The sequence below is a fragment of the Protopterus annectens genome, chromosome 3.part0 (genome assembly GCF_019279795.1).
Source record: "Protopterus annectens isolate FY-2018-M chromosome 3.part0, PAN1.0, whole genome shotgun sequence".
In the NCBI taxonomy this organism is placed as follows: Eukaryota; Metazoa; Chordata; order Ceratodontiformes; family Protopteridae; genus Protopterus; species Protopterus annectens.
In genome coordinates, this window is record NC_056731.1 from 1,457,521,969 (window position 1) to 1,457,545,041 (window position 23,073).

Genomic DNA, 23,073 nt, shown 5'->3' on the forward strand with positions numbered 1-23,073 from the left:
GGATTTTTAATTCTTTGCTTGACTGCCTTAAATCTCATGGTTTAACAGAGGATTACTTGAAATGTAACTTGGTTTGTGTTGCATGTGATGGTGCAGCCATTATGCTAGGATGTAAAAGTGGTGTTAAGAACCTAATGACAAACAAGTTTCCATCAGTTATCTTTTGGCACTGTATGAATTACAGATTGGAACTCCCTGTTGGGGATGTAATCAAACAAGTTTCGGGCATTAACAGATTTAAGGCATTCCTTGATAAGCTGTATGTGCTATTCCATTCCACACCAAAAAATAACAGAAAATTACAGATGTGTGCAAAAGGGCTGGACACTCAGATGCTAAAAATTGGTTGAATTTTAAGCACACGATGGGTGGCATCAATTTACTGTACCATGTCTGCTGTTTGGGAAAAGTACGAAGTTGTGATCAAACATTTTGAGGAAGCCAAACAATGTCCATCACGTGATTGTACGGAGCGGTGTATGTATGAGGGTTTGCAAAGAAAAATCACGTTAACAGAATTTGTGCTAGATCTTGGCCTAATGTGTGACACCCTTCAAGAACTGTCAGAATTAAGCTTGGAATTCCAAGATCGCAACATTGAATTGTACAAAACAAATGAAAAAATACAAATGCTCGTTCAACTTTTCAAAGAAAAGCAAACAAATCCAGGTCACTATTACAAGATCGCTGCAATGGCTGTGCAAAATCTCCAGTTCAGCAGCATGTTGCTTCACAGCAAGGATTGCAAAAATGATCCTCCAATTGATCCAACTGTTTTGCACAAAACTTCATGAATCAATATCTTGAAGGCTACTTGACTGTGACAATGCCACATTTGCACAACAGGCATGCATATTTGATCAAAAGCAATGGCCCAAGGATGTACATAACAATTTAACCTTTAGCGAAAAGGAAATTAGAGACATCTGTAGAAAACTACAGTTATCAGAAAGAGATGCAATTTATGGACTCTGTCAGTACCTAATTGAAAAACAGTCCAAAAACTGCAGCCACTATTGCATGCTCTTAGTTGTATTCCAGTTTCATCAAGTGAGTACGAACGTGGCTTTTTGCAATTGAATCTAATTGTTACTCCAATGAGAGCCTCATTACTTATAAGAACTGTTTCCGCACTTCTCTTCATACAATTGGTTGGCCATCCACTCACATGCTTCAATCCTGCAAGATGCATTAATTTGTGGCTGTTATGAGGACAAACATTAGCCATTGACACTCAAAGCAAAGAATGAATTACGGAGACTTCATTTGATGAAACTATGTAAAAAGTTTGGAATTTTATTTTATACTCCATCAGCTTAAGGAATAAGGACTGATTGTTTTATGGGACATAACTATTTTGTAGGATGTAGAGGTCGTTATTAACTTGCAGTTGATATTCTTCAATTTTGGAAATTCTGTAAAGCACAATATTATGCAGTACTTATCTGTGACATGATGTCTTTAGTAAGTGACAATTAATTGAGAGGAAACAGTACTGGGTCCATACTGCTTTAAATTTTCCATGTGACTGGGGCTCTTCACATTTCAGATCATTCGCTAATCATATTGTATGTTACATATCTCCACCTTTTCATCTGAGATTGTTATCATTTGTGCCATTAATTATATGTCTGTCACAAAGTGAATTATTGTGACTCTTTCCTGATAAATATGCATGCGTTCTGCTCCTTACACTCATTCTACCATCTGTTCTCCACTTCCCAGACAACTATAGAATGAATACAGACAGCAGAAGCAATCATTTTCCTGTACTCTAAAGTCTTGAGGATGTCCATCCTTAGCATGAAAAAGAGGACATGCATCTTAATTTCTTTGATCAAGAATTCTGGAGAAAACAAGTAATGAGGGGACAAAAGCTGAAAATCAGGGACAATTTCTTAAATATTACTCTAATTCACAAAAAATGATTACACCATTGAAGATTATGATCTGGTCTCCAATCATAACTTCTTTATAATATTTTTCAGGCATGGATGTCAAGGGGTGCACCTTGAGAGTAAACCTTGAGAAGTGAATCTTAGCATTCAATATTATAATAAAATTCACATGATGAAAGTATAACACTAAATATCTGGGATGGGACCACGACCATGTAAAAGGGGGATCCAGACCCTCATCCTTCAGTCTCAGTCTGTGAGTTGGCCACAGATATCTCTGTGTTGACTTTGTTGAGATAATGCCCAGAAATGATATCAAAGCTTTTCAGTAATCCAGGCATCCAGCTGTCTCAGTGAGATCCTCTATTAGGTCCTATATAAGGACTAAACTATCATTCATAAGTACAGCCCTTACTATTCCACGCATGGATTGCCCATAAGTGTACTGAAGGAACCTATTTAGTTTTTATTCAGTCAAAAGAAAAAAAGAATGAGAAAATTGACAACCCTAGCAAATGCCCTTGTACACACTAAATGGACTAGACAATAAACCACTGCTTAAAGATATACTTGAGGGGGGGGGCTTCATTGCAAGATAATCACAGACTGGGAGTCTGTCTTCAAATAACTATCTCTAACCAAGTTGAAAACCTTATCAAAATCAACTAAAACCACCAGAGCAGGCTCAACTATCCCTTGCAGTCTTGACGTAACAGAGCACTGTCCTTAAGATATCCCCAATTTTCCAAATTAGTACAAACACAGCCTGTGTGGGAAAGATAAATTTTGACAAAAGAGATTTAATCTGCTGTGCTAGGACTTTAACATATACAAAAAGTTCCACATTAATAAGAGAAACCAGGCAATGGTTTACAACCAGTGACCACTAAGGAATATTTCCTGGGTTTAGAGATAACTATTATTATGGTAGATGTACAAGAGAAAGTTAATCATCCTGCAAGTCTGGAAAGATCTAAAAATATTCAACAACCTATGGAAAAATTTGATACAAAGCTTTTATACAGTTACCCCATCCAGGTCACAGGCTTCACCACAAGGCATACCATCTATCATAGGTTCATAGTTTAGTACTAAGCTAACTGCCCTTGCGAGTCATTTTAAGCCTAGCCAGTTATCCCTTGTGAGACTCAAACCCTGCACCATGTGTTTGTAAGGCAAACACCTTAGCCATTAAGCCACCTTCCCAACTCATCTTGCACAGCTCCCCTTGGGAAATTGTAGAGAGAACTCTACTCCACTTTTCCAGTGACAGTTTAAGAGGGTTCACTTTGTCAAAGAATTCACTCATCTTACTCTCCCAATCATCAAGGAAAGGACTTCTAAGTAAATTTGCTCATAGAAGTCATGGGACTCTGCATTAATTCATATTTCCCCAGTGAGAAGTTAGTCACCTCGACCCCTGCTATGGATATCTGTTGACCTTTTGTCCAGAAATTTGTCAGACGTTTCACCATCAGGCCAGGCCCTCATATCAGTTGTTTCTAAATACAGCTGTGGGATTTTTGCAACACAGTACACGTCCACTTAACAATTTGTCAATTTCAATTTTTAACCTGTTATGTGATATATTGAATATTGAGATATTTCATTTGGAACCCCATGAATAAAGGATATAACAGGAGCTCTTCAAAACAAAATAACTGTCTGGGACAGGTGGAACCATCAGCACAAGGATAATGCAAGACTGCAGGTAAAATTTAAGATTACTGTCCATCATGCTTAAAAAAATTCTGTGAGAAGTGACTTTAATTGTTGCATTATTAACAGAGAAGATTTTATTTATTTTTTCATGAAAGAGGATTTGCAATAAAAAGAAGTACTTGGGAGGTTTGTGACAGGGCAGGGTAGGGGCTGGGACTCTGCGGAGCAGGGGGTAGGGGCTGGGACTCGGCGGAGCAGGGGGTAGGACTGGGTAGAGTGAGGGGGTTGACACAAATGATGCAACATATGTGCACCACCACCTTTTTGCTTACAAAAAAAGCCCTGCTTAGGAGGACACCCTGTAGGTTACTTAAAAGACTAAAAGGGGGGTATAGGAAAGATTGAAAAAGTAGGGATACAACAGAGAGAGAATAACAGAAGAAAAACATATAGAGAGATGTGCTGGAGGAGGTGGCAGAGATTTTTTTTGTTTGTTTTTTTGTTTTGTTATATGAAAATGGTGTGGGTTTGAAATAAGTAAGAGGGTATAGAAGAAAGAATAAATGATAAAGACAGCCTCAAATATTTCCACTGCCAGATGGTGGTACAGTGGATGACCACACTGTTGAGGTGAGTAGGAGCATGTGTCGATGTGGTGATTGGCACCAACTGGGACAGGGTGTCTTAAACACACTGAAGAGAGGCCTCAGTTGGTTAAATCCATCTGTCCACTACTTCCACCAGCACGTCCTCGACCAAATCCCGAAGCCTAGGTTCAGTGAGGCTTGTCATACTGCCACATGCGAAGATGTCTGCAGGATCAATCCCACCTCCCTGACTTTGCAAGGAAAACCCTGGAAGGTAGTCTTTAACCTGTGAGATATGTTGTTGGGCTACTCCAGAGGATTTTGGATCTGTAAAAATTAATATAAATGGGAGAGAAAGAAAATGATATTAAAGGAGAAAGGAATGCAAAGAGGGGGCAAAAGAGAAAATACTCACAATAAATTCACACATCATGTTACACAGCATTGTTTCTTTACTGAAGTAAAACAGAATGTACTAGAAATGAAATGGTGAAATTTTGCAGGAAGTGCTTATGTTTGCTTAGCAGGAGAGTATATTGGTATTAAGGTCTGGTAGGGTTTACATGTTGCAGACTACTAGAAAAAATCATAATGATCATATTTGTGCCTGATATGCATTTATTTGCAATACTGAACTGAAAACACTCTTCATAATACTTGCATTTTATGAAATCAGTTAATTACAAAATACTGCAGTTTATATGTTGACATATCTTTTACATTTGGTTGCAGTGATGTACCGAATGCACTCTACTGCTTCACTTACCATGCTTTTTTATTTATTATTTATTTACATTTGTTGACCGGGAGAGTCCGACTGGACACAGGTCCATTTTCAGCAGAGGCCCGGGGAGAAAAGCTCCACATTAAGTATTATTTGCATTATACAGTTAAAAAACATAGCATTTAAATATAGACATTAGTCCAGTTAAGGACGCAAGACAAGAAGAAAACAGATGTAAAACAGCTGTAGAACATAGTACAATTTTAAAATATGGTGGCATATACTAAACATGGTTACAAATGTAGTTGAGATTCATCAGTGAACAATTGATACAATCTGTTTTTGAGGTACATAACAGCCATTAGCAGTTGTTGCTACAAGAAGTTAGTATTATGTGGTAGGTAGCTGGGAACATGAGTAGCCAAGCTTGCTAAGAGTAGGTTGTTGATAGGGGGCTGAGAAAGGTAGTGGGTGGGGGGAGTGGATGGTATTAGAGGAGGGGTTGCAAGGGCATATCTGGCAAGTTTTTGAAGTGTGGTTTTAGTAAGGATTTAAAGTGAGTGCAAGAAGTTACAGAGGTAATTGAGGATGGGAGGGAGTTCCAGAGTTTGGCTATAGTGCAGGAGAATAATGTTTCTCCAGCAGAGTTAATGGCTCTTGTGACCTGTAGGAGGTTTTTGTGGCTGGATCTTAGTGGTCTCGTGGTTATGTAGGGTTGGAGTAGATTCTGGAGGGATGGGACTTTTAGTGGTTGGTTTATTAGTTTGTGGGCGAGTGTTAGTTGGTACCACTGAAGGAGGTGGGGGAGCTCTAGCCAGCCCAGTTCTGCTAGTGAGATACACTGGTGAGTATGGTAGGAAGCCCCTGTGGCGAAGTTGGCGATTTTGTTGTAGCAGGTTTCCAGCTTATTTAGATCACATTGTCTAAGGTTAGTAAATACTGGAGAGGCGTAGAGTAGGATAGAGATAAGATGAGAATTTGCTACTGAAATTTTAGCTGCTTTGGTAAGTAGTTGCTGATTTCTATATAATGCTCCTAGTTTTTTGTGCACTTTTTTTAATGGTCATGGAAATGTGAATGTCAAAGTTCAATTTATTGTCCATTCGCTCACTCTCTCTCTGTGAAATAAGTTAAATATACAATACTATTACTATTTACTTCTTTATTCATGCTTACCAGCTTCTTCAGCCAGCCTTGCTATTCTTTGTTGCTGCTTTTACCTGTTGTAGGCAATCTGCTGCTTAGTTATAAAGAGAAAACATAAAACAATTGTTGTTTACCTGACTTACGTAATGTGTGTTTGCTGAAATTAGTATTACCATCTGAATGAATTCTCATACTGTGCTGATCTTCCCTTTACTGCAAATTATAAACAAACTGATACACTTTTGATGGAATGGGATTTTAAAATATTTTGCTTTGCAAGTAACAGTCTGTGTATTGTGTTCACCCAGAAGGAGTATATACACACACTCACTCACACACACACACAATAATGTAGCAAGTGATGGAAATTTTAATTTCCTTAGCTGTACAGAAATGCGTACTTTGATAGCTTTCTTATTTTAGAATTCTAAGCATATTGTTGGGTGATTCAACAATGTATAGAAAAGTAATACAGAAGTAAAACAACCTGACATTTATCACTTAAGTATGTGCTGCACATTTACTTGACAATACAACCCCCACCCCACTTCCCAATGCCCACTCTGACTGGAGTGTGTTACCTAAGTTCAGCCATCTTGTTCATGCAATTAATATTATGGAACTAATTAGTTTCTTTTACAGTTATTATACTAATAAATAATTTCTGGCCTACACAAACTGTGTGCAGGTAATTTAACTACTTCTTAAGTTAGCACAATACTAAGTTAATATATGTGGAGATGTGTGTGTGTGTGTGTGTGTGTGTGTGTGTGTGTGTGTGTGTGTGTGTGTGTGTGTGTATATATATATATATATATATATATATATATATATATATATATAAAATTTACAAACATAAATGTATTTATTTATTTTATTTAACATGTGTTCACTGGGGAGGTTCGACTGGGCTATTAGCCCATTTTCTGCAAAGGCAAGGGAGAAATGCTCCAAGTACAAATTAGAAATAACAGCATTATAAAGCAAGGTACAACACAGTATCAAAAAGCATTAGAATTAAATAAAACAATTATTTAGGCATAGTATGTGTGGAATACATCATAACATAGATTTCAAGAAATAAAAACAGATAGACCATATTAGTGTGGGTCTGTTGAATAAAAATTAAAAAAAAAACAATTTCACAATAAATAAATGTATGTAACTACACTTTATAGAACTTTATTGTCAGTGTTCAGTAAGGCATGTGAGTATAAGTTTTGTAAATAGTTAGAGGAAAGGATGAGAGAAGTGAGAAGACAAGGAAGTGAGAGGATACAGGTGACTGAACTGGTTTATGAATAGGAAAATCATACATTAATGAGCAGCTGGGAGAAGAGAGCATTAGAAGTATTGCTAAAGTCAGCCTGGGGATGTGCTATGTTATTCTGGGGATGTACATGAGAAGATCCAGTTATCATTTAAGTACATCATGAGTAAGCATTTAAACATGTGATAGTTGCTGGTGTTAAGAATGTGTTGAGGAATGGAATTCCATATTGTAGAGATCTGGTTAGAATACAGAGAATCACCAAAACTGTTAGTAGATTTATTAACATTTAGTAGGAATTTATTGGAAGATCTTAGGATTCTGTTATTGGAGTAGGCTTGCACAAGATTTTGTAGTGCTGGGCAGCAATAAGGCAGGTAGACGGTGGTATGTGTGACTGTCAGTTGTTGAGGGATAGAAAGTTGGGAAGTTCTATCCAATTAAGTTGAAGGACAGCAACATGGTGATGTGACCTATGTGAAAGGTTAGTGGCAAATTTGGTGATTTTGTGGTAACAGACCTTGAGTTTATTAAGGTCAGATCTTTTAAGGCTTGTGAAAATAGGAGAAGCATATAATAGAGTAAACAAATGGTGGATCCTGGTAATTAATTGTCTGGTGGTAGTAGTAAGGTACGACTTGACTCTGTAGAAAGAACCTAGTTTTATGTAGGCCTTTTTAATACTGAGCAATACATGTTTGTCAAACCTTAAGTTTGTGTCAGTGGTGACTCTGAGTAGTTTGGTTTGAGGAACAGGCTCAATAATTTTTTTTTTTCAATGAAGAAACACTAAAGGGGGATCATGGTCAGTGGATTTGTAACTGCAGAAGAGCATTAATTTGTTTCTTTTTTTGGATTTTGGATAAGTTGATAGAGAGGAAGGATTATATGGCTGCAAAGGATTTTGGGATAATTTCTTGGAGTTGTGGAAGAGAGGTGCAGCACAGATGAGAGTGGAGTCATCTGCATGTTGGATGACTGTGGCAATGTGAGTAGTGGTGTAGAGTTTGTTGGTATATATAGCAAAAAGAAGTGGACCGAGAACTGAATCTTGGGAACACCAACTGTAATGGGTTATAGGGAGGAGAGATCATTTTGCCATTTCACAGCTTGTTGGTGGTCAGAAAGGTAGTTAAGAAACCAGGAGAGGGCTGTTTGTGATAGGTTAAGGGAGGAGAGCTCATTAAGGAACTTTTAGTGTAATATGGTGTCAAATGCTTTGGACATATCAAAAAACATAGAGGACACTTTTTTCCACTATTTCTGAGTATATATGCAAATTATTATTTTGCTCATTTGTAAGTTACATTTGTATTTATACAGACAATTATTTATTACATTAACTTCCCATATATATGTATACCGATGCACTTCTGTATACACATATGTTTATGCTTTATTTTGCATTATTGTAATAAAATTATACATGCATATTTGCAGTTAGAGATACTTCTTCATGAACTATATTCAAATATGTAACCTTCTTATAGTTATTTTTTAAACCTATGTTTAATGCTTACTGTAGGACTCTGACTTTCTCCCCTCTATCTGGTCAACTCACTCAGTCATCTGGTCAGACTTACACTTCTGTAAGTTGTTGTACCTGTGGTCATACTGTTGGTGGAAGCAGTTGATCCCCATGAGAGATGACAGGTGCTCACTCAACTCCTGACCGATATCAATCTTTCTGCAATCTGAACTTCATGTGCATGCCTTGATCTTATCCAGATCTGTCTCCCTAAGAAAGTTAACCATTATTATGATCTCCTTGTCTGGCCAGCTTAAGCATGGCTTCACAGGTGTAGGAAGTATGAGCAGGACTGTGGTTCACATATTAAGAACCACCCCCTCTGGGGTGTGACATTACCTTAAGCAAACACAGTAAAATAGCAGGGGCATTTTATCTATGTGTGAACTTACCAATTTTTATTACACATTGAGTTGCTTGAGGTGAAAAGGTATGCCAAGACATGTTAGATATGCAGACATTACTCTTCATGGTTATACAGACTGTCATACATATGACTTAATTTAGTTTTTTCTAAATATCTTTAGCTTTGTGCATATCTGCGGCTATCCACACATTCCTGTAGCATGCTATGGATTGTTGCAGACTCTGCTGCTGTTCGCAGTGCATTCATGTGAACCTGACATTAGTGGTGGAGAGTGACTGACATGCATAAGTGGCCATACATGTTTGCTTATTACTATGATTCATTGAGATAAAAGTAAAATTAACTTATTTGCATGCAAAGTACATACGTGGACTTGAATATATGTGAAATAGTTTAACACCAAGAGTCTGTCCAAGATGGCCGACCTTCTTGGTTCAGTCCTGAGCTCCATGGAAAAGCCTCCTAGAACCGGCGACCCGGAAAGTCGGCGCTGGGGTTGCGTCCACATCTGATGAAGTAAACCAAATGAAAACATATTGGCTGAGATTTCAGAAACATTAATAAATATTGACACATCTATGTGCTGTGGTTTTGTGCAATAAATTATGTTTTTAAAAGTGCGTATTTCCTGCTTCCTTGGGCAGCTTGGACTTTTGTTTCAAGTGACTGCTGGTGCTTTTAACATAATTTTTGAGGATTATTAGTTTAATACCATCTTATTAAGTTCAATTACTAGATTGCAGATGAGTTATGAAGCCACAGACTTCAGAAAGTAAGAAAAAATAATATACTATTGAAATTTAATATGAAACACTTTAAAATGATGTAAAATTTGTGAGTTACCTTGAAGAAATATTTATTTTACTGATAAAGGGTATTATCCTTACTTTTGTTAACAGTGTCATCCATAAGTGGAAAATCATTACAGCAGCAGTGGATATGATTAATGATAATTGAGAAAAATAATTTGATATAATTTTGTAATTGTGCATACATGTTAGAAATGCAGTGAAGTAATTGTGAAGTACTGCAATGGAAAGGATCTTTTGTTGGCTCAACATATGTGTGTCTTTACTGGAGATTTCTGACTGTTACTGATGAATGAAAAATGACAGTATTATTAATTCTTGTCAACTGTATGAGCTAGATGAAGGAAGAATACCTTAAACTTGATTGACTTACTGCTCTGAATGTATTTCTGATACTGCAACTATCAGTATTAGACAACTTTACTTGGCTGGACTGAGATTCTGCATATGTATATAATTATGGGGTCTATGTTATCTAACTTTTCTATAGGAGGATAGCAGACACGCATGATCAGTGTTGTGTAGTTTGACGATTGCATCAAACGCTTTTGTGTATTACTGTGCACGTTTTTTTCCATGTGCAGTAATGATGCAAAACAAGGGATCAAAACAGGGAAAGGACAACTTCAGCCAGGAAGGAACTCTCATCCTCATGTCAGCCCTTAGGACATATGGGAAATATCTGTTTGGTAAAGGGGGGACAAACAAGCTGAGAGGTCAAAGTCCTGGAATGAAGGTGTTCTAGACATTAATGCAGTGTGAGGCAAAAAACACAGTGCAAGAAGAGGGTGAATAATACAGTAGGATGTGGTAGTAGTTAGGCAAAGCAGAATGCAATTGCTCTTATCAGTACTGGGGGGCCTCCAACAAATATCCCATTAACACCAGATGAGGAATACCTCCTCTCTATTCTTGTGGATGAATATGACACAGAAGATGATGGCAGTGAAATAATCAGAGGTGGTTTGGACACTGACTACTACTAACACCTGCAGCAACCTGCTCAGGAAAGTTGGTTTAAGGAAGTAACATATATTTACAGAGAGAATAGAATACTGACAAGGAATGATTACATTAAACACATAACAATTACTATTAATAGGTGAATCTTCCACATCTACACAGAATGTCAACAAAAGCAGTGTACATGGTCCCACACACCTCCTTAATAAGCATGGAATAATGTACACTACTTCATCATTAGTAAAGTTTTCAAATAATTTTTACACGGTCAGCAGCAGAACAAACAGTTTCACTATACCACTACAATTGGAGGATATCAGCAGCAGAATGGCTGCTGTAGATGATGTTGATGACATAGTTATATTTATGAGGCAACTTGAACAAAGTGGCACACAATGCCCAAGTTTAATGTCAAGCACATACTGGCATTACACTCAGAATTGTACAGGAGGAGAATCCAGGAACCTCTACGCCAGTATTTTTGAACTCAGATAAACACTTTCAGGATGACAGACATTCAGAGGCAACAATGTCGACAGTGACACCTTTACAAAGGTGAATCAAGTGACAGAATTTGTTACAGCTACCCTAAGAAACACATAAAGCATTGGCTGCCCAGCAGCAAATTTTTCAGAACATTAACAGGACTCACTACACTGCCACAGAAATTCAGGTGGAAATAGAGACCTTTATGGTATGGGTGTGTATTTCCAGTGTGACTAGGAAATGGCAGACAGTAGGGATAATGCCATGATCATACCAATCATTGGTGATCTCCTCCATTCATACACTAGTTAGGACTTACGAGACTCAAGCAGAAGGCAGTATTGAAAGGGGAAGAAGACAAGGTACATGGGAGAAGATCACATGGGACTATCAGTGCTTTTCAAGAAAGTACTGTAGTTAGTCAGGGGAATAAGAACAATAAATGTCATGCAGGCCTAGTCAGCATTCATCTCCAACTAGCAGAACCTGTCATTCGAGGTCACAATCACATTCCCACAACACTGTCACATCAGTGTCTGCAGTATCATCTGCATTAGGTAGGTCACAACGTCGGCCCAACTCACGCTCCAGCTGTCATGACAGCCCATCTTCCAAATCACTTCCTGTATCACCTGGACTATCATTAGGAGATGACTATGACACAGTTGACCTTGACCTACTGTGACGCAAGTGTAAAGTTCTTTTACTTACAATGTGACCGACCTACTGTGATTCAAGTGTAAAATGATTTTACTTACAATGTGACCTTCAAAAACAGAGGACAATGTTTAACTCAAAAGGGAATAAGTTATTTCAAAAAAAGGGTGTGTATGCTTAGGATGCTTTTCAATTGCAGGCATTTCATTGGTGCAATGGTACTGCTTAAAACCTAGTGGAACTTTGGAAAGAAATTTGTATGTCATAAAATATGACTGCGGTCTATGCATTACCATTCTTACAAGTAGCAGCTATCTGCAGCTTAAAAGTAGTAATTAAAAGAAGTAATACACATGTTTTCATAGAAACACAGCAGTGCGAACACTACAGATTAAAATCAATACCCTGTCATGTAAAAATCGCTAATGCCACTTCACCCTCATCACTTGCACAAGCAATGATATTTTTTGTTTCTGAAGTCACAAATTATGTATAACAAGATAAAATAATTGAATGTGCAGTACCTCAACATACAGCATACTTTAAAACAAGAAAATGCTGCATAATATAAAAGAACAACATGATACATTTTCATTCAAATGCAAGATATGAACTCATGTTGAATACTGAATTAACCGTTTTTTTTTTTTAATAATTGTACCACTTGAGGGCATTCAGTACATGCATACTTAGGGAAACCACCTCACTAGAATTTATTGTGCAAAACAGTTAATATGTGATTTTTACTTATAATGATGCCTTGCCACATCTCTTAATAGAAATCAGTGAGCACTCAGGTATGACTTTTACAAACAATATGAATAACTGTTCTGAATCAAAAAAACTAATTAAAGATGAAAAGGAATGTCAGATGAAGAGTGACAGCAGACCATAAACTACACAGCATAGCCCACAGATATCACTACGTGCACAAGTTATACCCTAATTGTATTTTTTTACAAGAAAGTAAACACTAGCCTGAATGTCATCCTCTGTAGTTGTGGACTAGATGCCACCTCTTAACCTGCACAGCCATATGCCACACATGACCCTGCTGCAAGTGATCCCTTTATTACTACTGCAGGCTGGATATCATTCATAATAATGGGACTGGAAATGGGAGCTGCAGTGACAGCATGGATTACTTCACCACCAGACTGGCACATGATTATGTTGTGTACAATACAACATACAGTAAGCATCCTTCATGCAGTAGCTGGATCATACTAAAGAGCACCCATGACTCTAATAGGCACCTAAAATGACTCTTCAGGAGGCCAAAAATCCTTTCAGTGTCAATACAAGTTTGGGACAGGGGTGTGATGTAGGTGTTTTCTGCAGCTTTACTTGGATTTCTCACAGGTATCATGAGTCATGGCTCTATTGGATACCTATCATCACCTGAAAGAAAAAAAAATAAGTGGTTTAGTATTCAGCAATACTTTTTACCATGACCAAGTACTTACATACAAAAGAAAAAAAGAAAAAAAATATATTTTTCCACTTACCAATAAAATGACCACTGGGCATTCTACCAATCATGAAGAGGCAGTAGAGTGAGCTAGTGTGGAATCGTGCACTGCCATGGTGCTGGGCATGGACGTTGAGGATGCACCTCCATTCAAAATACACTACCTTGCAACTGATGTAATGGTAGCACTTCCTATTGTGGTACCACTCACCCTGTGGATGATAAACGGCTCTAATTGAAACACAGGTGCAATATGTTGCACTAAGTACATCAGGGAAATGTGCCACCCCATAAAAGGCACTCATAGTCCTGGCTTAATCCTGAGGTTATACCAGGAAATAGATGTACTGATACACGTGTCATAAGTACATCCAGGAACTACTGCAATATTCTTGAGCCAGAAGCCTATGAGATCTGCAGTGTGTCCCCAGTTTGTTTCTAGAACGTCCTTTACCATGTTACCTTAGTATTCACAAGGATAGGAAGTCCATGTACTCCTACAGTACCACTATGGGGGTCATATATACTCACTTAGATCCTTATAACATCCCTGTCCACTCTTTAAACTTTCAAGCATCTCCTATTATCAAAATTATAGCGAGTTATCCTCTGCCTATATCTGCACCTCCTTGGCTGGCAAGCATTGCTAGGAGCAAGCGGTTTTGGCTTGGCCAAGACAAGCAGCTCATGCTGGGAAATAGCAAGGCTAGTAGTAAGTGACAGCATGTTTGTGGATTGAAAAGCAGATAGGAATGGCAAGACTCTTCTTTATATAATAGATCTGTGGATGGCAAGGAAAAGTGGGAAAAATTCACTGTGAATAGCAAACAGGAGAGAACCCTTCATCAGCATATGCTGGGTTACATCATTCCTCACTTATATCTCATTATGCATGAATTTGCTTAGGTTTATTCATAGCCATTGCATGTTAGTATAAGTGGCCTCTGTTTATCGTGGCTTTACTGTATTTATTCATAGACAGAAGTAAAGCCTTAATGCTTCATTGTAATGAATATGAATGCCACCCAGTTTTTTTCATTCTCCATTGATACAGGCTTTATTTTTCTTTACTCTTTTTTTTCTCTTCTCAATCATTGAATTATTTATCCATTTTAGTCACAATAATATGGACTCACAGTAATACTAACTCGATAACTAGAAATCATCAGAAAAAATAATAGTGACTCAATATCTTTGAGTCATCAGAATCTCCCTTTCTTTGAAAAGGTCTTTTTTAATATATTTTTATTTAATTCTTTAAAAAAGTAGTATGGATTTTGCCTTAGTTTATCAACTAAGCTGCAATTTCAGAAAGAGGTTAACATTTTACTGACACAACACTGCTAATCAAGTGAAGAGATTGATTCATTCTTCAAGATGATTTTTTCTTACTGGTTTTCATCCCCAGTGCAATATTTAGGTTGTATAAAATTGTTGGGAAATGTGTCAGCTGATTGTAAGTTATTGTCATTTTTACAGTAAGATTAAGACATTTTGGAAGTATAAGGTTGAGCTCTCTTTAATTCACTTTGTATAACACATGGTACTTAGCAACGGTGAGTACATCACCTAATGAAGCTTGCATTTTCTGAACACATTATGACTAAAAATGTATTTCATATGAAGACCATATAATAAGCTATATAATGTATGCAAATATGTCTTGTTAAACGATCAGACTGGAAAGCCAGTGCCTGTCTGTTTCTAAAGATTTCATAAGGCGCAAAATCAGTTACTATATTTTTTTCTGTCTATACAAAGAATAATCTCATATTTGCCATGAAATCATAGGCTACCATGACCATGAGTACCACTGATGTTGGTTTTAAATAGAATATGTCATTCAAGGGATCCACTTACACAAATGTGCATTTATCATGATATACAATGTAACTGCCATTATAAATCCACATTCTTAGAAACCTTTCAGTTATATTTTACTTACAAAACTGCAGAAACATTAAATTGCTGGGTTGAGCTCAGAAAGCACAAATATGTGAACTTTTTCTTCAAATGGAAACAGTATTCTAATTAGTTCCATTTAATTGTTGATAAAGGAAGCTGGCTTTCAAATAATAACATTTCTATTTCAAGTCTGCAAAATGCTAACCACTGAATGCATGAATGAATAAATTCAGATGACAAGGTAATAATCAGACCAACAGAAAGTCTCTCCATGCACATTTTATCGGAAGCTGAAGGAACAACATGCTGCCCATTCACAGTCCAATTAAACAGCATTATAGCAATTACATATGGTCCAGTTGTTAGTCAGCAATATTCTTTGCCATTTTTGCTTACCATTTATGACGTGTAACATTTGCTTTACCCAGCTGCTCTTAGAATTTAACTAATAAAATTCCTACAGTTCCAGATCCAATAATGGTTTGTTCATTGTAGGTCACATTGCAGCTGGAAAAAAAGAAAAAGGAAATCCTGTTATGTGCCTTTGTGGTAAATGGTTTAATTTTCCATTAAGGGAATAACTATAATTAAAACTAGTAATCAAAATGGTCTTTCTTATTAATTTAAATAAATTACAATGTTCTTTACGGAGGTTCCTCAGTTGGATATACATGTTTTAGAGAAAATAAGTTCATAAAAAGTAACTAACTAAATAAATAACTGGCGAGTCATAGCCAGAAGGATCTTTTCTTAGCAGGCTGCTGTTTCCCACTGAAACTGCAGTAGTAAATTTTCATGAGCACATTACTTACTGGGTGAAATTCAGGTGTGAATTAAGAATGTGTGTGTGTGTGTGTGTGTGTGTGTGTGTGTGTGTGTGTGTGTGTGTGTGTGTGTGTGTGTGTGTGTGTGTGTGTGTGTGTGTGTGTGTGTGTGTGTGTGTGTGTGTTCACAGTATATATGCTTTACTTATCACTCTTTGTTGAATAGCACATTTCTCAGAATTAAATGTATAATATTGACAAATTTCAATATACTGCAACCAGATGCATATATAGTCTTAAGTGGAGTGAACAGTTGTTATACCATTAACAGCCTTTTAAATCAATCTTAATACTAGAATCTTAGTCTTTGTGTTTAGGTTGTGGGTTACAACTCAAATGCTAAGAAAAGGACGTGACTACTGTTACTGTTTATTCCTGAAGTATAAGAGACTTGTCAAACAATTGCCTAAAATAAGTCATGGGGCTAATGCATGGAACATATGAAGTGCATAAGATAACACAAATGTTTATAGTGGCTGTCATAGCCAAGTGACCTCATTTAGCTGAAGACAGTATCAAGACAACCTTGCAGGAGAGTCAGAGATGCACGGTTACCATGAAGAAAGGGTATGGATAACTAATGGTTACCATGAAGAAAGGGTGTGGATAACCATGAAGAAAGGGTGTGGAGAACCAAGTACATTCAGGAGCTGCACATCTTCTTAGATGTGGAGGTATTAAGGCCAGTATATTTTGTTAAATATGCATAACTTATAACTGTTCTTTCTGCAGCTGTCTGTAGTAACATACAGCTTTTTACAATTTTCATACTTACTGCTTCCTATCACAATCAACATTCTAATATAAGAAAGGGGCCGTCTTATGTTTTCTAAGCAGCTGCTTTAAAAAAGAGGGAAAAAAATCTGTTTCATTTTGAAAATAATACAGACTTCTTGGGAATGCTGACCCATGATTCTTGTTTTCTCCTTTTCATTCAAAATGATGTTTGGACCCGAGAATCCTCTAGCTTGCACAGAATGCTGAATCAGGTGTCCTATATTTTCTTCTTTATTCTGGATCATGAACTCAGTGACCTCTATTCAATCTAAAGCATGTTCAGCAAGGGCTAAAAAGAAGAGAAGATGTTTCATTCTCTTCCAGAGACCTTGATAACCTGCCCATGTGTCATCTACTGTCACTGAATATTTTTAGTGAATTACAGGCAGACTACAGCACTTTCTAGGAATAGAGCAGGACAAGAATATCTGGTTATTCTACTGCCTGCTACCTGCTAACATTACTGTAATTATTCCCTGTGCACACCATTAAAAACATGCATATATCATCGGCCTTTTCTGTGCTTTACCCAATTGTCTTTTGAGTAAATTATTTTATTTATTCCTGTATAAAAGTTTGTGATGAATGATTTATTTATTAGATTCTAATGGTAATATCACAGCACTAGCATAACAGTTTTACCATAACAGCAGTGTAGCCAGAAATTTCCATTTTGTACTCACAAGCCCTTTTTACTGCCCCCAACTCACCTGGCATTTCAAACAGATGGGCAAATCTTTCAAAATGTTGCCCCCTTGCAGTTGATAAATGTGCACATCATTTTCAGAAATTCTCTCTAAAGCTATTAAACATATTGCTTTTAAATTTGCAGTCCTCTGTGTATCAAGTTACGTACTTGATCTTAGATGCATTAATCTAGACAGGTGTAAACATAATATAGTCTGAAACAAAGTTCTCTGTAGAGTACAAAGTGTATGCCTGGCTATACTATTGCCATAAGCTACTATTATGTGCAAAACTGATTGGCTCTTTGGAAGAGTTTTCAATAAATAAGGGTATGGTAACATAGAGGTGTGGTTAGTGAGAATATGTACCATGTGAATGAAGGAAAAAAATACATTGTCACTAGAGAGGCATCAGTAGCATCTCTTATAGCATGCTGTGTGTTGTTATGAAAATTTATTTTGGCTACATCTCCATTACTACTGTAAGTTTTCACTAGAACACTGAGCTCATACAAAGGTGGTTGAAATTCTAAGGAACCAGTTATTATACCTATGTTATACAGCAGTACTGTATGAATTTTATTTGTGTGTGGCAGGTGATGGACACTGTTCAACAGAAACCTGGACAAGTGGATTGGGCACCATAAATTCTTACCAGGGATAGAGCCTGCAACTCTCCTGGATATAGGTAGTCATCCCTAAATACAATCGTGAGTACTGACTAGTTTTTCTATGGTATTACATTGGGATGAAACAGCTAGGCTTAAAATGACCTCTGGGTCAATAGCCTAGTAATCTCCTATGATCCTATATCTCAAGTGTTCATTTACAATAATATCCTAGAGGTAATCTTCTCTCCCATATGTAATTCTGATTAGCTGTTCAGACTGTTGGACCATACCCTGTTTCAATTACATAATTGGGAGTAGTGGTGTTTCATTCAATGCTCATAAGCCCTGCCCCATCATAACAATTGTCAACAATATGGGCTTCAAATCCTGTAGCTCTTCCCATACATCACAAGAATCATACATACATACAAATGTTTCAAGCACTGGCATTAATGCTCTTTAAGCTTACAATATACCAAAACACTTGTTCCCATAATAGATGTCCAGGCTGTTCTTAAAAATATCTAAACTGGTACTTGCTTTAATGTAATTTGGTAGTCTGTTCCATGCATCAGCTACTCTGTCAGAGAACCAATTAGTACACTTCTCATTCCTATGGAACCTTCTACATAGGTTATCTGATGATTCTCTAGTACTTTTTGATAACCCCAAACATTCCCAGAGGTAGTTGTCCCTAAATGCCCTATATACCTGAATAAGATCTCCTCTTAAATATCTGTAAGACACACTGTACAAGTTCAGATATTTTAGTCTTTCATAATAACTTAGATTTTCACATCCATGGATGTGAAAAGTATATTTCTGCTGTACTCTATCCAGTTTATTCATGCTTGTTTTCCTATAGGGTTTCCATATTGTTATTCCATACTCAAGTTTGGGTATAATGTAACTTACAAACAATGACTTCATTATGTTTGATTTCCTGGACTTTATAAATCTTTTTATACAACCTGTAGTTCTATAACTATCATTAGCCAACTGGTTAATATGATTAGAAAAACTCATAGCTGAATCTACCCATACACCCAGGTCCTTAAATGAGGGCTACAGTTTCAATAACTGTGTGCTGTATTAAATATTCACCTTTCAGTTTATGTCTCCTAAATCTCATATGCTTAGTTTTTGATGTATTTATCAACATATTATTCTCCTGTGCCCAAATGATCAATTTAGTCAAATTATTCTGCAGACATGCCTTATCTGTAACACTTGTAGTCAGTTTACCCAATTTCAGGTCACCAGCATATAGACTGTAGAACACCTCAGATGAAAAAGTAAGGTCTGAAAGATACAATCTAAACAAGTAAGGGCCTAGGACAAAGCCCTGTGGGACACCTTAACTGTAACCAAGGATTACACCTGTCCAGTTGGTGTGTGATACTTGCCATGTCCTATTTGTAAGCCATGCAGCTATCCATCTTATCAACAGTACACCAATACCTAGTTATACTAACTTATTCATCAGTGTTTTGTGTATGACCCTGTCAAATGCTGAAGATAAATCTATATAAATCACATCACAGCACATTTTTTTCATTCATGGCTATTATATTGTTATAGAACATTATGTTAGAGGTGGTAATAGATCTATTTTCAACATATGCATGCTGATATATGGTTTCAAGTCCTAACCTATCCAGTTCTGACAATAACTTATCCAGTAATACCTTCTCCATTATTTTTTCACAACATGAAAGTAGACTTAAGGGTCTGCATTATTCTGGGTTTGTCCTACTCCCCTTTCCCTTAAAGACAGGTTTAATAAAAGCATGTCTCCAATCTTGAGGAATCTCCCCATATTTATATGACCTAGTGAATAATAGATATAATGGTAGTGTAAGTTTGTGCTGAAATGTTCTCAGGTCATTGTTATTTATTCCGGCTCCTCCCTGTGCTTTGTTTGGATCCAATTTGCACAGTTATTTTTCAATATAATTTAATTTGATTCCAGTATCTGGGGTTACCTGGATGTTACTAGGACAACTTACCACCCCTTTTGTGGAGCCAAACTATTTTGCATAAGATTCTGTAAATATATCTATAATCTGTTGTGTCTGAGAATAAATTTTAGAATTGATGTAATAATGACACTGAAGATGTCTCCCTCTAAAAATAGATTCAAAGTCAATTTGTGTATACAAAGAACAAAAAAAAAATCCTCAAAATATAACCTGGAGGAATTCATAAGTCAAAGACTAGGAATATTTTGAACCAATTAAAAATATAATTTGAATCAGTCTTGAAATACATACTATACTATAACAGATAACCAACCACAAAAGGACCTCAAAGATAGAGAGACAGAATCAGAGAAAGAGATAGGTAACAGAAAACAGAAACCTGATGCATCACAGTGCTAATTAAATTTAGTACATACATTTTTTCTTGATTTCTGAGCAACTGCTGTCTTTAATTTGACAGCTACCTATATAACTGTGGTTGCTATTTCCACATTTAAGTAGAGCTAAAAGAAGTGATAAATCCTCTATGTAAACAATATGGTGATGCGCAATAGCAAGCAATGCCTTCAGCGTGACATCTGTGTAGCAAAAGAAAATATAACAAACCCAGGAAAATATATTTATACAGTCTGCACTATACATTACATGATATATTTTTACTTTTTTCATGCAAAACTGTCCAACTCCCTAGCAAGTAATTCCTAACTAATGGATTTTGATGCAAACTAAATGTTACCTAACTAAATAACTTTTGTTAGAATTTTTATGTTTTACTGGAATTTGCTGAGAAACTCACCCATTATCATGTTCTAACATCTTAGCTATGCTGCAGGGATAATGTTACCAACACCCTGGGTAATGAGACTTTCAGAACTTTGTAAACATGATTGGCTAATTTCTATAGGTTTTATTAACCAGAGTCAGTGTTTTAGTTATTCCACCTATTTTAGAGTAGCTTCAAGATTTACTTGGCATGTTCCTTACACCTCATAGGCGAGATAAGCAATGATAAGACATGAAAAGCTTTTTGATGTTCCATCTGTTTTGAGGTGATGACTTCTTAACATATAAAATCAGCGCACACGACATTTTCCCCATGTAAAACATTGGAAATAAGTTGTGTCACACATGTGGCATCTTGCCTTATAATGTGAAGAGTAGTATACCTTATGTCTCATAATAGAATCACAAAGTGTTTTTAAGAATTTCAAAGGTAAAACTAATAGGTTCAACGTGAAATCTCTACAGATTAGAATGTCATCACATGATATGGACCCAAATTCCATACTAAGAACACATAAATGGATGTATCAGATTTTTAAAGTTTGCATGTTTCCCTACGCATAACATTTTAATAGTTCTCCGACATGCTAAATTTAAAAATGGGCATGAATAAGAAATAGATGTTAGAATGTGAATGTACAAAACTGGTGAGGTTGCTTTTATTGTACAAAAATATTAAGATTTTCTTTTGTTTCAGCTACCTTAACTAGTGAAATGTATATTTACAAATCAGAAGCCATTCTGTACATCAAGTAGTTTTTCATCATGACAGGAAGAACTGATTATGTTTCATCAACTCCTGTTTAATGAAAATAAAAACTCTGTGACTAGAACACTATTGTATTGCGCTAACGATAGAGATGAGGGACGTGTAGAAAGCACATCCCCCCAAACACTTTTAGCTTTTTCTTGAACTGAAGAATATGCCCCTTTGTCTTTTTTAATGATTCATATTCACCGAAATGTATCGTTCATACATGCATACCACAACCCTGCCAAAGCTTCTGACATAATTATGTAATCAGACATAGTAGAAAAGTAAATAAACTGGGAATAAACCCCCAGATCACCCACTAGATTGCCAATTGGCTCAAAGATAGGAAGCAGGAAATCAAAATGGAGGAAGTTACCTCCACAAAGAGTCCAGTCACTAGTGGAGTTCCCAGGGTTTTGTGCTGGGACCCGTCCTATTTGGCATCTACTTTTCTGAAGTAAAAGCCATTAGCAAAGGCTTCTGCCTGACTACGTTTGCAGAGACTGCAAGCTAGGAGCAGTCATTGAATCCACAAATGACTTAGCCATCCTGCAGGAAGGTTTGTCCCAAATAAATAACTGCTGTCAAATTCAGGGACTGAAACTAAAATCCAGAAAATGCAAATCCAGAAAATGCATTATTGCATCCTTTGGGAAGTCATCTATCCCAAGAAACTACCACATTAACAATACATCCCTAAAAGCTGGCTCAGTTCATGATTTGGGAAGTTATGAGGACAATGACCAAACTTTTGACCAACATGTGTCCACTTTTGTAAGAAAGTCCTTCTATATTGCATAACTTATAAACACTTGGATTGTGTCTAGACCTAGGGATATCATTGTGCCCCTTTCCTCAGCTCTCTTTTGGCAAGTCATTGAATATCACAACACTTTTGGCATGCATCAGTCTAGACACATGCCAAACCTGCAATACCCACAGAGATACCTTATTAAAAGGATGCAAGACCTAAACAACATGACTTACATGGACTGACTCAAAGCCCTGTCACTATACTTAGTATCCTACAGACTACTAAGATGTGACTTGTGTCCAGCATACAAGTAATCTTTTGACTCCTTACTAATGGATTTACTGCACATCAGCATGTTAAATGGCATCATAAATATTAAGTCTAGAGATGTAAACCTCTTCAGAAACGTAAATGGAATGGTTTAGAGGG

General features: G+C 36.7%; 1 protein-coding gene across 1 annotated transcript in view; it reads right to left on the minus strand.

Moving 5' to 3' along the window:
* The window catches only part of SNTG1 (syntrophin gamma 1), a 4,111,241-nt gene that overhangs the window by 2,858,291 nt on the left and 1,229,877 nt on the right, over nucleotides 1-23,073 (minus strand). Inside the window, exon 5 of the mRNA XM_044065493.1 lies at nucleotides 15,870-15,980. The gene's annotated coding sequence lies outside the window, so the exon portion shown is untranslated. The remainder of the gene's footprint in view (nucleotides 1-15,869; nucleotides 15,981-23,073) is intronic.